Source organism: Clytia hemisphaerica, unplaced genomic scaffold, assembly GCF_902728285.1.
Source record: "Clytia hemisphaerica strain Z4C2 unplaced genomic scaffold, Clytia hemisphaerica genome assembly, whole genome shotgun sequence".
Lineage (NCBI taxonomy): Eukaryota > Metazoa > Cnidaria > Hydrozoa > Leptothecata > Clytiidae > Clytia > Clytia hemisphaerica.
Window position 1 is genome coordinate 1,450,405 of NW_027103417.1, and position 13,274 is coordinate 1,463,678.

Consider the following 13,274-nt stretch of genomic DNA (forward strand, 5'->3'; position numbering starts at 1 on the left):
CCACCCAGAAAAAGGTACAACCACCCAGGAAAAGGTACAACCAGCCAGGAAAAAGGTACAACCAGCCACAACCACCCAGAAAAAGGTACAATCAGCCAGAAAAAGGTACAATCAGCCACAACCACCCAGAAAAAGGTACAACCAGCCAGGAAAAAAGGTACAACCAGCCACAACCACCCAAAAAAAGGTACAATCAGCCAGAAAAAAGGTACAATCAGCCACAACCACCCACAACAAGCCAGAAAAAGGTACAACCACCCAGAAAAAGGTACAACCAGCCAGAAAAAAGGTACAATCAGCAACAATCACCCAGAAAAAGGTACAACCAGCCAGAAAAAGGTACAACCAGCCACAACCACCTACAACCACCCAGAAAAAGATACAACTACCCAGAAAAAGGTACAACCACCCAGAAAAAGGTACAACCACCCAGGAAAAGGTACAACCACCCAGGAAAAAAGGTACAACCAGCCAAAACCACCCAGAAAAAGGTACAACCACCCAGAAAAAGGTACAACCACCCAGAAAAAAGGTACAATCAGCCACAACCACCCAGAAAATTGTACAACCACCCAGGAAAAAAGGTACAACCACCCGCAACCCAAATTTAAAGACTCATACCACAACATTTTTCAAATCAACAACCCTTTTCTTGATTTGATTTCAAAGGTTGAGAAAGTTCCATATTCAGCCTTCAAAGATTTCATCTTGAATTTCTTAACTGTTTTGTTAAGACACCAGGCATATGACTGGCTCATTCTAAATAATTTGTGCATACCCCTTTGCCCTAAAGGTTGGTACATGCTAGTAGACTTGGGTGTTGATTGTGAGAAGTTGTTGGTTTTGTTTGACTTTGTTTTTGGTCAACTCCAGATCAGAAATTTCGTCCAGGAGACTTCCCTCATGCTGGAGTTGACCTTCTGTCTATCCTTATTTATAATAGTTGAAGTAAGTTTCTCTCGCTTTAGGTTTTGTTGTCCTGCATGTTTTGTTACAACCCCTTATCTCCCTAGTTTTCATCATTTTATCATGTTATCATTTTGATCATTTTCAAAAAGAAAATATATATATTTGTTATCCTTTTGCTTTCTTCTGTTAACCTATTGTTTTTTGTTAAGCCTTTATTTAACAATCAAGGTTATGTCAAAGTTGATTCAAGTTTTTAACCCTTTAAGTGCCGATGTCGTATATATACGACATGGGCTATATAGGAGGGCGAAGCCCTCCTGTAATGCCCAGTTTGAGTTAGAAATCGTTATTTTTGGTCAAACTCGTAGGAATTAGATTGTCCTTTATGGTCAAGCAAAAAAAAATTCAAAAGTGAGTCTTTCCAGCGAAATTTTAAGCAAAAAAGTCAAAAAAATGCAAAAAATTGACTAAAATTCACTTTTTTGAGATTCTGACCGTTTTTTGACTATTTTTGGTCAACGAGTGATCCAAGAACCTCCAAATTTGGCCCTGTTTTACTTTATTCTGTCTTCTAGTGAATTGATTTGAAATTTTACCACTGGGCACCTTTTCATCAGTTCAGTCAGGTCCGCGCAGCGGGCCTGACTGCTTTAATTCCCTAACCTACCCCCCCCCCTTGGCCGCCGCCCACCACGCCCTTCCTAAATCGGGCGGCGCCGAAGGCGCCCAAAAGAAAGAAGAGACTCTAAGCTATCCAACGAGCTATATACGAGCTTCTAATTCCTTCTAGATCAGGAGATATAAGCCCTTAAAGTTTGAACTAGCGATTTTTTAAAAAAAACTTAGAAAAAAGGACCCTGGCACTCAAAGGGTTAACAATTTCATCATTGTTTAAATTCAATAAAGAAGGTAGAAAATGAACAGGAAAAAAGTTTAAGATTTTTCCTACTTGATCAAAAACTGTACCTTCTGAAACTTTGTACTGCGCTGATTTCAAATATGTTTTCAGATTGTTTATACCTTTCTGGGATCAGAAGCCATTTTTTGAAGAATCCAGAAGCCATTTTTGCTCAATGAAGGATATATACAGGTACGAGCCAGGAAGTATCTTATCCATTTGGTGGACTAACTTTATTGGGGTTTTTCTTGTTCCTTATGGTAATAAGAATATTTTAAGCTTCTGGGCCACCTGGATTTCTCACCTGGGTATCCATAATGGCGGATTTTTGGTCATGTGACCCCCGTAGGCAAAACTGAAAATTCTTCCAACCCAAATATAGGCATATTATATATCAATCGATCGGAAATTTGATACTGATTAATTTTGAGATACAAAGTTGGGTCTGAAAACTTTCCTATCTCGAGATATAAATCACTTTCGTTTTCTCAGGTTTGGCTGCAGTTGTAGGCGGGCTTTCATGGAGTGAGGCAATTCCTTTAGTCATATCTCAAGAAATATGCTTTTAAACACATCAAAACTTTATGTGCTCCTAGAAAAGGCATTAAAAATCGTTTGTGCAAATTTTCAAAGATTTTGCAGTAAAAATGTGTATTTTACAGACCAGAGTACAATTTCCTTACCGTCGAAAAAAGATCTTTTTCTCTCCAAATTGGCCTTTTTGTCTGAAATGAATGAGCGAAATGTTTCCCAATAGGGTTTATAACCAATCACTTCTTTTTAATCTCACTCAGAGGGGTACTTAGCAACAAGTACGGGCTAAATGTGTCCGGTCAGCACTTTATAAGTATGATTTACGGTAAGACATGATCCCGAAAACTGTGAAATTTCCAAATAATTAATGAAAAATTCTCTCTCATTGCATCTCAACATTAAACGAGAACCTTCTGTTTTTTAGATTGACTAATGCAAAGAATTATGAATAATGTAATCGTTACAGTGTGTATTTTACAGACCAGATTTAAGTGCTTCTAGGAGCTTGTCTTGTTCTAAAACGCTTTGGATTACTACAGAAATACCCGAACTTGAGAATTTACTGAGTTAATCCGTCAAAATTTGCCAATTCCTTTATCTTTATTGTTCATGCATGAAACGAGATTTATAGGGCTTAGAATCTGTGTTGTCTGTAGGGCCAAAAAACGTCGGCATAATATGGCTTCGAGAGGCGATAATCATAGGCCATTGTAGGAAGCCTAGTGATGGAGCCATATTTGTGAACCTACTTGGAGCTATTCTGGTTACTGTTACAATTATAAGAGGTGTGGTCCAATGCATCATTGTATATCCGCTTTAACTACATGAATGCAACACAACGCCTTCAGCTAGTTGAAGAAGCCAGACTGTAGGAATTTTAACTAAAAGCGCTTTAAAGAAGTTATTGCCATATAAAATAATGCTTTAAGCTACATGTCCAAAATATCCCCGTTTTCTTACAAAAATCTAAGTATAATATTAAGAAATCTTGATTTTAAAATTCTTATTTGTTTCGGAAATGGCTTGCTGATGGTGATCCCATTTTCCTTTCCCCTCATGAGGTTTTAAAATTTTAGAATCATCTGGTCTCTGTGGCTTTGTCAGAACATGAACAAACGACTGGACATCCTTCTCCTTCGTAAGCACTGCTAGCTTCGTTGCCGCCTCGTTAAAACATAAAATGAAACAATAGGTGTCGATGATCTACCTTGGGAATACCTTGCTAACAACGTCAAAACTTCGACAAAAGTCTCTGTTGTTCTACACTTCTCCAGTCTTTTATCTATATCATAACAAAGATAACAGATGCGAAATCATCGTCATTTTTCAAAACTCCGATGAAATAATATCGATTACTTTAAGGGCAGAAACGTTCGTGTCTTTCGCGTTTTTGGCAGTTTCTACCAGGTAAGAAACTAAACAAGAAATTCGCGTTATAAGTTAATTTCCCGAAAAATGAAACTTTCCTAAAAATCGCGAAAGTTTTTTCCAAGTTTTAAAAGCCGAAAATCTAAATAAAACGAGGACTTGGGGAAAGGCTGGGAGAGGATAGAAATAATTTCGTCCTAGCTATAAGGGGATGTAGATTCTCAAGACAGTTAATAAAAGACAGGATTTTTGAAAATGCTTCGATAGCTTATTTTTTGTATTTTCTATAATGATTTACTCGATAGTGATAGAATTCCCTTGCTCTTTTGTCTTCTTTTTACCACCTGAGGACATTTCACGAATATCTCTGCTTCCATTTCCAGCTTCTTCATTCGACTTTTCTTCCTTTTCTTTTTCTCGAATGGGGTGGTGGATAGCGGTAACGTCATCACGAAATGAGATTTGAAATAATATTTTATTCACTTTCCCTAGCCATTCGCGAAAGTTATTGCTAATAAAATTGAACATTCACAAAAAACGGCGAAAGTTTCTTCCGTAAATTTTCTTCAAAAAGTAAAAATCGCGAAACTTAAATCCGCGAAATTTCGCGACTTTTCGGTCTCGCGAAACTTTCTGCCCGCAAAACTTTCTGCCCTTAAAGTATATAGGATTGAGAGTATAGGATTCAAATTATGATATTCTTATGACACAGGCTCGCAACTTTGGCATACTTTTTTTTTTCAAGTCAATAAAAAAACTAATTGGAATGACAAAGGTGAGTCAAAAGTATACACGCAGTTGAAATTCTCCATTTCAGCGTATAAAAAAATTTGAAAATAATTATTGTGTGACTTAAGAGTATAACTAGCCGTATGCACGTTGTAAACACACACATTTTAGCATATTAATATATAGATTTTCAAACTTTTAAGCTATCTATCAATCATTTTACCTAAGTAATTCAAAGAAATAGCATTATTGTGACGGAAAATCAACGGATTTTTTATACCGATTTTAAAATACAGGCGGCAACGAAGCTCGCTTCAAAGACACAATGGAAGATAGACGTCCAGTTATGATTTATCCTATGTGAAGGCGTAGTAGTGTACCAAGTATTGACCGTCATCTAGGAGATCAGGACTAACTCCAACTCGGTGCTGTGTTTCACTTAATGAAAAGTGAATGCTACTTTGTTAGGACCAACCCATACCATGTGATGGTCGTAGGGTGGACAGAAACTCTACAGGCCGTTCAGCGACTGTGCGACAAATCTGTGCTAGTGTCTAGACAAGCTTGCAAGAAATAAAAACTTTGGGGCTTTGTTGTTTTTAGGAAAATGATTCAAAGTCTGACGTCTGGCGCATACAAAGCTATCCAGGCTTAGTGGTCTCAAAGCCAGACTAATTTCATCAATATTTTATGCTTACGTAGCTACGCAGTTCTGGAAGTTCTAAGCACTTCTCAAAGTCTCAAAGACAGGCTTTAGGGCAATATAACCACCTAGAAGCACTTAATTCTGGTCTGTAAAATACACACAGCGATTTACATGTATTCTTGATTCTTTGCATGTGTCAAACTAAAGAATAAGGCTCAACTTTGTTTAATGTCGAGATACAATAAGAGACTTTGTCAAATCTTTGAGTAATAGCTTGGAAGTTTCACCGTTTTTTGGATCAAATCTTACCAAAAATAAAATACTTATAAAGTGCTGACCAGACACATCTAGCCCTTATATATTCCCCAGGTACCTCTCTGAGTATAATATGAAGAATCGAGTGGCTCTAAACCTTATTAAGCATCATTTCACTAATTCATTTCAGACAAAAAGGCCAATTTTGAGAGAAAAAGGTCTTTTTTGACGGTAAGGAAATTGTACTCTGGTCTGTAAAATACACATTTTTACTGCAAAATTTTTGAAAATTTGCACAAACAATTTTCAATGCCTTTTCTAGGAGCACACAAAGTTTTGATATGTTTAAAAGCATATTTCTTGAGATATGACTAAAAGAATTGCCGCACTCCATGAAAGGCCGCCTACAACTGCAGCCAAACCTGAGAAAACGAAAGTGATTTATATCTCGAGATAGGAAAGTTTTCAGACCCAACTTTGTATCTCAAAATTAATCAGTATCAAATTTCTGATCGATTGATATATGATAAGCCTATATTTGGGTTGGAAGAATTTTCAGTTTTGCCTACAGGGGTCACATGACCAAAAATCCGCCATTATGGATACCCAGGTGAGAAATCCAGGTGGCCCAGAAGCTTAAAATATTCTTATTACCATAAGGAACAAGAAAAACCCCAATAAAGTTAGTCCACCAAATGGATAAGATACTTCCTGGCTCGTACCTGTATATCTATTTGTGTAAATTTTTATGTGATATTCTAACAATTGCATCTTTACATTTTCATACAGAAAAGAAAAAATTACCTTTTTTGGCAAATAGATATTGTATTCATTACAGAACCTTTTTATATAATAAAAATATGAGGTCTATGAGGGCTGAATATGGAACTTTTAAACCTTTGAAATCAAAGATCAAGGAAAGGGGTTGATTTGAAAAATGTTACAGTATAAGTCTTTAAATTTGGGTTGTGGGTGGTTGTACCTTTTTTTCTGGGTGGTTGTGGGTGGTTGTAGCGGATTGTACCTTTTTCTGGGTGATTGTACCTTTTTCTGGATGGTTGTGGCTGGTTGTACCTTTTTTTCTGGGTGGTTGTACCTTTTTCTGGGTGGTTGTGGCTGATTGTACCTTTTTCCCTGGGTGGTTGTACCTTTTTCTGGGTGGTTGTACCTTTTTCTGGGTGGTTGTGGGTGGTTGTAGCGGATTGTACCTTTTTTCTGGCTGATTGTATCTTTTTCTGGGTGGTTGTGGCTGGTTGTACCTTTTTTCCTGGGTGATTGTACCTTTTCCTGGGTGGTTGTGGCTGATTGTACCTTTTTTTCCTGGGTGGTTGTACCTTTTTCTGGGTTGTTGTGGGTGGTTGTGGCTGATTGTACCTTTTTCTGGGTGGTTGTGGGTGGTTGTGGCTGATTGTACCCTTTTCTGGGTGGTTGTACCTTTTTCTGGGTGGTTGTGGGTGGTTGTGGCTGATTGTACCTTTTTTCTGGCTGATTTTACCTTTTTCTGGGTGGTTGTGGCTGGTTGTACCTTTTTTCCTGGGTGGTTGTACCTTTTTCTGGGTGGTTGTGGGTGGTTGTGGCTGATTGTACCTTTTTCTGGGTGGTTGTACCTTTTTCTGGGTGGTTGTGGGTGGTTGTGGCTGATTGTACCTTTTTTCTGGTGATTTACCTTTTTCTGGGTGGTGTGGCTGGTTGTACCTTTTTTCCTGGGTGGTTGTACCTTTTTCTGGGTGGTTGTGGCTGGTTGTGGCTGATTGTGGCTGGTAGTGGCTGGTAGTGGCTGGTTGTGGCTGGTTGTGGCTGATTGTGGCTGATTGTGGCTGATTGTGGCTGATTGTGGCTGGTTGTGGCTGATTGTGGCTGGTTGTGGCTGGTTGTGGCTGATTGTGGCTGGTTGTGGCTGGTTGTGGCTGGTTGCGTATTTTAGTATTACCCATTCACGATAAGTGTGCACTCTTTTTTCTTTTACCTATAACTTTTGAAGGAATTCTTCAATCTTTATAAATTTGGTATCATTGGAAAGATATTAGTGAGTGGAACAATTTGAAATAAAACAATCTTTAAAAAAATTCTAAAAATGAAGATGAAAATGAAGAAGAAAAAAATGAAGATCTTGTAGAAAAGTGCTATAACTATCATTTTCACTGAAGTGAATTCTTGATCATCGAACGTCATAACTGTGAAAAAAATTCTCAAAAATTCTCATTCAGTCAAAAGATATCAAACTAAGTTATAAGCTGATTGACGTCTAAAAACGCTGTTTTCTGCAGTTTTTTGCTGTTTTTTTTGGGGTCAATCACTTATTAACTTTGTATCATAACTTTATATTGAATAAATATTTTAATGAAATTTCTTCACAGTGATGATCTCCTAAAATCAAAGAATCTCTCCAGTAAAAATGAAAGTTATAGCACTTTTCTACAAGATCTAGTTAAAGAATGCTCACCGATTTGATCATAGTCACAAGAAAATTCCATCGAAACTAACAAAAACTTAGTGTAAATACAATTCGGAAATAAATACTGGTTGAATAAGTGGTGTAGTAAACACTAGAGCAAACAGACAATCAATGAAAAAACCCAAAAGTTTCGACCGAGCCAGAAACCTGCAAAATACCTGAAAAGATCACGAGGATGAGAATCTGAAAAACCCTGTAAAGCCAAACCTATATAATTACTATACGCTCTTTGCACGTCACTCAAACATGCATCGACGTCAAGATCTCCGTCAATTTCGGATCCTTTCGGTCCTTCAGTGTAACCTGCTCTGAGATAAACGAACGACTCGAACGTTCACCTCTCAGACATGTTGCTACTGAACAGATCAAAACGAAAGAAATCTTGCGTGGAATACCGTTTACAATCTCACTCTTTTGGTATTTTTGCTTTGTTGATATTTTGCAGCAAGTTTGCTGATAACAATCGAGCATTCTCGGGCTACACCTCCTGTGGCACCAAAGATCAGCAGATTGAAAGTCCCTTTTTCAATTTGTAAAATACATTCGTTATAAGCTCTTTTTTCGGCTTTTTTAAGGAATGCAGTGCCAATGGATATTAAACGGTAGTTTGGAGCTAAAGGGTTGCAAACCTTCACATCAAAAAATGCTCTTTGATACCGTCACCAAAATCCATTAGCACAAACATCGGCCCTAGCTTCATGTCCAGTGATAGACGAGCGTGGAAGATCACCAGATTGTTCGTTACAGAGCTCAATCAAGTGAGGCTAGGTCAACACATCGTGGCAGCCTTCATTCATCATTATCGAGAATATCATGAATGTTGTTGTGCCGTTGAATCACGTAGCCTACAAGGTGACAAGACAACGCGTAATCGATGGTGAAGTTGGCTGAACAGGGGTATTTGATGGCGGTAGAAGTTTTATTTCCCTGCCGTAACGCATATAAATGGCGTCTACAAATTCACGTTTGTCGAGCACGAAGTTTTTTCTTTCTTTAGCGGTATTGTTGTCAGCCAGGATGACGCACTTGGGAGCTGCGATTTCGAGGGCTTTTAGATTGAAAGGCTGAAGATTTTGCATTATTGAATGCGGTCGTGCAACGCAGTCTTTATTTTACGACTCGAATGCTTCTGGAATTTGGCCTCTTATTCGGTGTCGATGATACCGAGGCCACCCCATCTTGATTGGCAACGACAGGATTTTCTCCCAACGCCATCACATAGCACTGGAAAAGATGTAAACGTATAGGTTGAATAAGCTCGGATATACCGAATATAATCGAATTTTGTAGTTGAACTTTTGTCGCTAGCCTATAGCGAGACGACATAGGCAGCTCGTGGCTGAGACAAAGCGATGGTTTATAACGTTTTCAGCTCATTGACCCAGGTTTCCACTTTGCTGGATACAAATTCGGCTTTGTAGGACGCTTCTCCCACAGCATACTGAATGTTACCGTTGTGTACTATGACATTGCGATTGGTACTTCGACAGTCTCATCGTCGTTGAAGATGTCAGCCATGGCGTAGACTACAGCTTCACATCCCCAAGTTGACCAGCTAAGATCTGCAAGTTGCCGGTGGCCTCTTGGATTTCATTCTTGAGGAAGGTGGTCACAGTCTTTCCAAAGATATGTCTGAGGACCTATTCCGATAGGACAAATACCATGGTTCTTGTCCAACAGTATGAGCTTGCAGGATAGAAATACTTCCAAGTCTCTGCCAGTTTTTTGTTGCAAACCTCTCTGCACAACTCGTTTGAACGATCACTTAAACCTTTCGACAAGAGTATGCGTTGCCGTTTGTGCGTCATTTTGGAAGTCATACGTAATACAAGCTCCTTATCGATGGCTTCAAACAGTGAAGGGTCGATTACTTAAGGAATACAGCAATGTAAATTTTATCCTACACGATCGGACTAAGCGAAAGTTTGGAACTCACTTAATTCTAATTAATCACTTTAAAATACTAAAAAAACATTCTGGACTCTTCGGCACATGCTAGTCTGATTCCTCAACCACTTGAAACTTTTCGTTATTGGCAGCAGGCTAAATATTAATTTTCACCAAGAGTAGTGATCAAGATTTTCGGAATCATAGGTAAATAGTATCATAAGCCCTGCCTAGAAATCAAAACTAAATGATACGGCTGTCTACACTGCGACACAGATTGAAAAAAAAGTCAATTTCATCGTCACAACAATGCGTTTTGCACTGAGATATCGACACTTTTTAGACTGAATTGTAGACCTCTATACTTGCTATAAGAAACTTTTTCTCTGGAGGATGATCAGAAGCCTTCTTATTCTTTAACCACATCAAACACCGACGAAAAAGACCAAAATACCGACGAAAAAGACCAAAATACCGACACAACAGCAAATATGTACAAATGCGTAGAAATGTCACTGCACCGTAAAATGATTATAAAAAAGACGTCTCGATTTCCTAGTCTAGCATGTTAGAACGCTAAATTCAAAAGAGAGTTGGATATAAAAACTTAATATGGCATAACCAATTTATTTACCCCCCCCCCACGTGTTACAGACATACTGAGACCCCGCTATACTGGAAAATTTGGCTAAAATTTCGTCCCCGGTTAAAAAGTCATCCTAAAATTTCAATCTCACTCGGAAATTGACTTTGATTTCATCCCCCTGAAATTCAATCCCCACTGAGGGGAAATTCTTACCAGGGCTGTGAGACAGGGGTGTATTTATAGTTTATACAAACTAACATTATCCCGTAACAATTATCGTATTCTTATAACACTTAAACGTTTTTTTAAAGGAACAAACTATATAAGAATATAAGGCTTTGATGGCCAAAATATTAAGAACAAGTTAAGAACATTTAAAGGTTTTATGGACTTCAAAACACCCAATTTCTTAGAAAAATGGACAATTTTACTCACCTAATGGTCAAAACTAGAACACGTTAAGAACGTTAATAAGTTAAAACTCAAAAAGTTAAGAACTTCATAAGGCTTCATATATTTCCCGCATAGACGAGAGAAAAGCTTTCGATACTACTTAAGAATGTCAACAAGTGAATGTTTATGTCAACAAAGATTTTACAAAAGTATTGTCAAGAAAGTTAAACAACACTGCCTTTTCCATTATCAACTTTGATGTTGCATACATGTTTTTTTACAAGCTTATCTTTCTTGGAAAACAGGCTCTGTTATGCTGTGTTAATAATTATATTATTATTGTGATATGCTTATTTTTCTGAAAGAAATGATTCATTTGAAAGCGAAATTTTTATAAAACTATTTTATAAGAACAAGGAGGCTCAAAATCGCCAAAAAATAAGAACAATTTATGAACAATGCCTGAAATTACTTAAATTCAAACAATTTAGAATTTAAAATTTAAAATTCCAAAATTATAATTTTTATAAATAAAAACAGGATAAGAACTTGAGGCTCAAAGTGCCAAAAAAATAAGAATATCCAAGACTCAGAAAAGTTTTACTGGTTCTTATAAAAAAAAGTGTAGTACACAAAGCAAGGCCAATTACCAAAGCTTACTGATATGCTTATGATATGCTTTTTTTCACTAAATCCAGGTCTTAGTATCCTTATAAACGTTATGCTTATAAAAGGAAAAACATATATACTTCTTTTATAAGAAAATCCCTTTGAATGTTCTTATTTTTGTTAGTTTTAAGCCATATATGTTCTTGACATGTTCTTATTTTCCCCATTTTTCGAGCATTTTTGTCCATTTTGCTGGTTTTAGAGTCCGTAAAGCCCTAAAAGGTTCTTAACTTGTTCTTTACAGTTTGACCCTTAAAGCCTTGTGTTCTTGTACGGTGTGTTCTTATAAAGAACGTATATGCTTAAATCATCTATAAAGACTGGTATGGGTGGGAAGTAGCATTGGAATATTCACAAGAATGCTTATAAAAAGTCGCGTAGCATGCATTGACAGTTGATAACAAAGCTCCGTTTTTCCAAATATTTTCCCGCATAGACAAGAGAAAAGCTTTCGATCCTATTTAAGAATGTCAACAAGTCATGTTTATGTCAATAAGGATTTTTACAAAAGTATTGTAAAGAAAGCTAAACAAGACTGCCTTTTTTAATGTCAACTTTGTTGTTACATATTTGTGATGAGATTTAAAAGGAAAGGGAATTTACAGTAAAAAGTGAAAGTCTTTCTTGTTTATTTAATTCAAAGTTCGCATACAGAGGACTGAAAGGCGACCGTATGGTGCTGAGAGTTGATAGAGGGTTTAAAGGAATCAAAAGGGATATAATTAGTTTGAGGTTAGTTTATTGTCGAATAATGAATCTTGCGTAAATTGGACGATGCTATTTAGATGCTATATGCTTTGTAGAGAGTGAAATCATTGGATTAATTGCGCTTCGTAAGTTAGATGGAATTCTACGAAAATTAAAAGGAGGATTTTAATTGATTTGATTTTGGCACAAATTTTCACGATATTACGCTATAACGATTTTTTTTTTTGCTTTATAGTGCTAGTGTTGTGTGTGAATAATGATTTTGTGCTGTTGTTAGTTTAGACTTTGAGTGAGCGATTCCTTTCTCGTTAAGGAAAATACTTTTATTATAGATACCCCTTCTCACAGATCTGGTACGATTATTTCAGCCTGTATAGGGGTAAAAATAACGAATCAAAACTCGGGAGGGGGGTATTCTTATGTTTTCTATGGCTAGGGATTTGATTCCATTATTTCAAGGCAAAAAATTCAGTGATGATGGAAAGCAAAATGTTTTGCAGTGATTATTTGTTTATGTATTTGATTATTTTCAGCAGGGACAAAAACTGGAGTATAATTCTCTATTTGGGGTGCCCTGGTCAACATTCTTGATAAGATCTTGTTAGAAGCTTTTATTCTTGATAGATTTAATAAGATCTTGTAAGAATCTTGCCAAGATCTGACATATCACAAGATCTTGCAGGATCTTATCAGATCTTACAAGATCTTAGCAAGAATTTTGACCAGGGTGTGGATAGGAACTGAATTTGCTCAAATCAGCGACTGGTCTTGAAAACTTGTAATCGCTAAAAATTCTTGAAAGAAAAATGGAATTTTCCTCGCTCGCATTAAAAGAGTCTTGATTGGTCGCGTTCTAGAGAACTTTGAGAGTAAGCGGAAAGTTGTGAATGAGTATTCTTTGAAAAAAACGTTTTTTATAAGAACAAACTATATAAGAACATAAGGCTTTGACGGCCAAAATGTTAAGAACATTTCGAGACTTTAGGGACTCTAAAACAACAAATTTCTTAGGAAAATGGACAAATTGCTCAGAAAATAGTGAAAATAAAAACATGTTATGACCATTTTTAAGCTTAAAAGTCAAAAAGTTATGGACATTTAAAGGCTTTTGGATGCTCTTATAAAAAACGTGTATTCTTTGCAATATTTGATGTACCAGATATTTTGTCAATATGTATTGCTTTCCAAAGAGACAGAAAATAATTTTTCCTGTTTAAAAGTTTTCCATTTGCGTTTA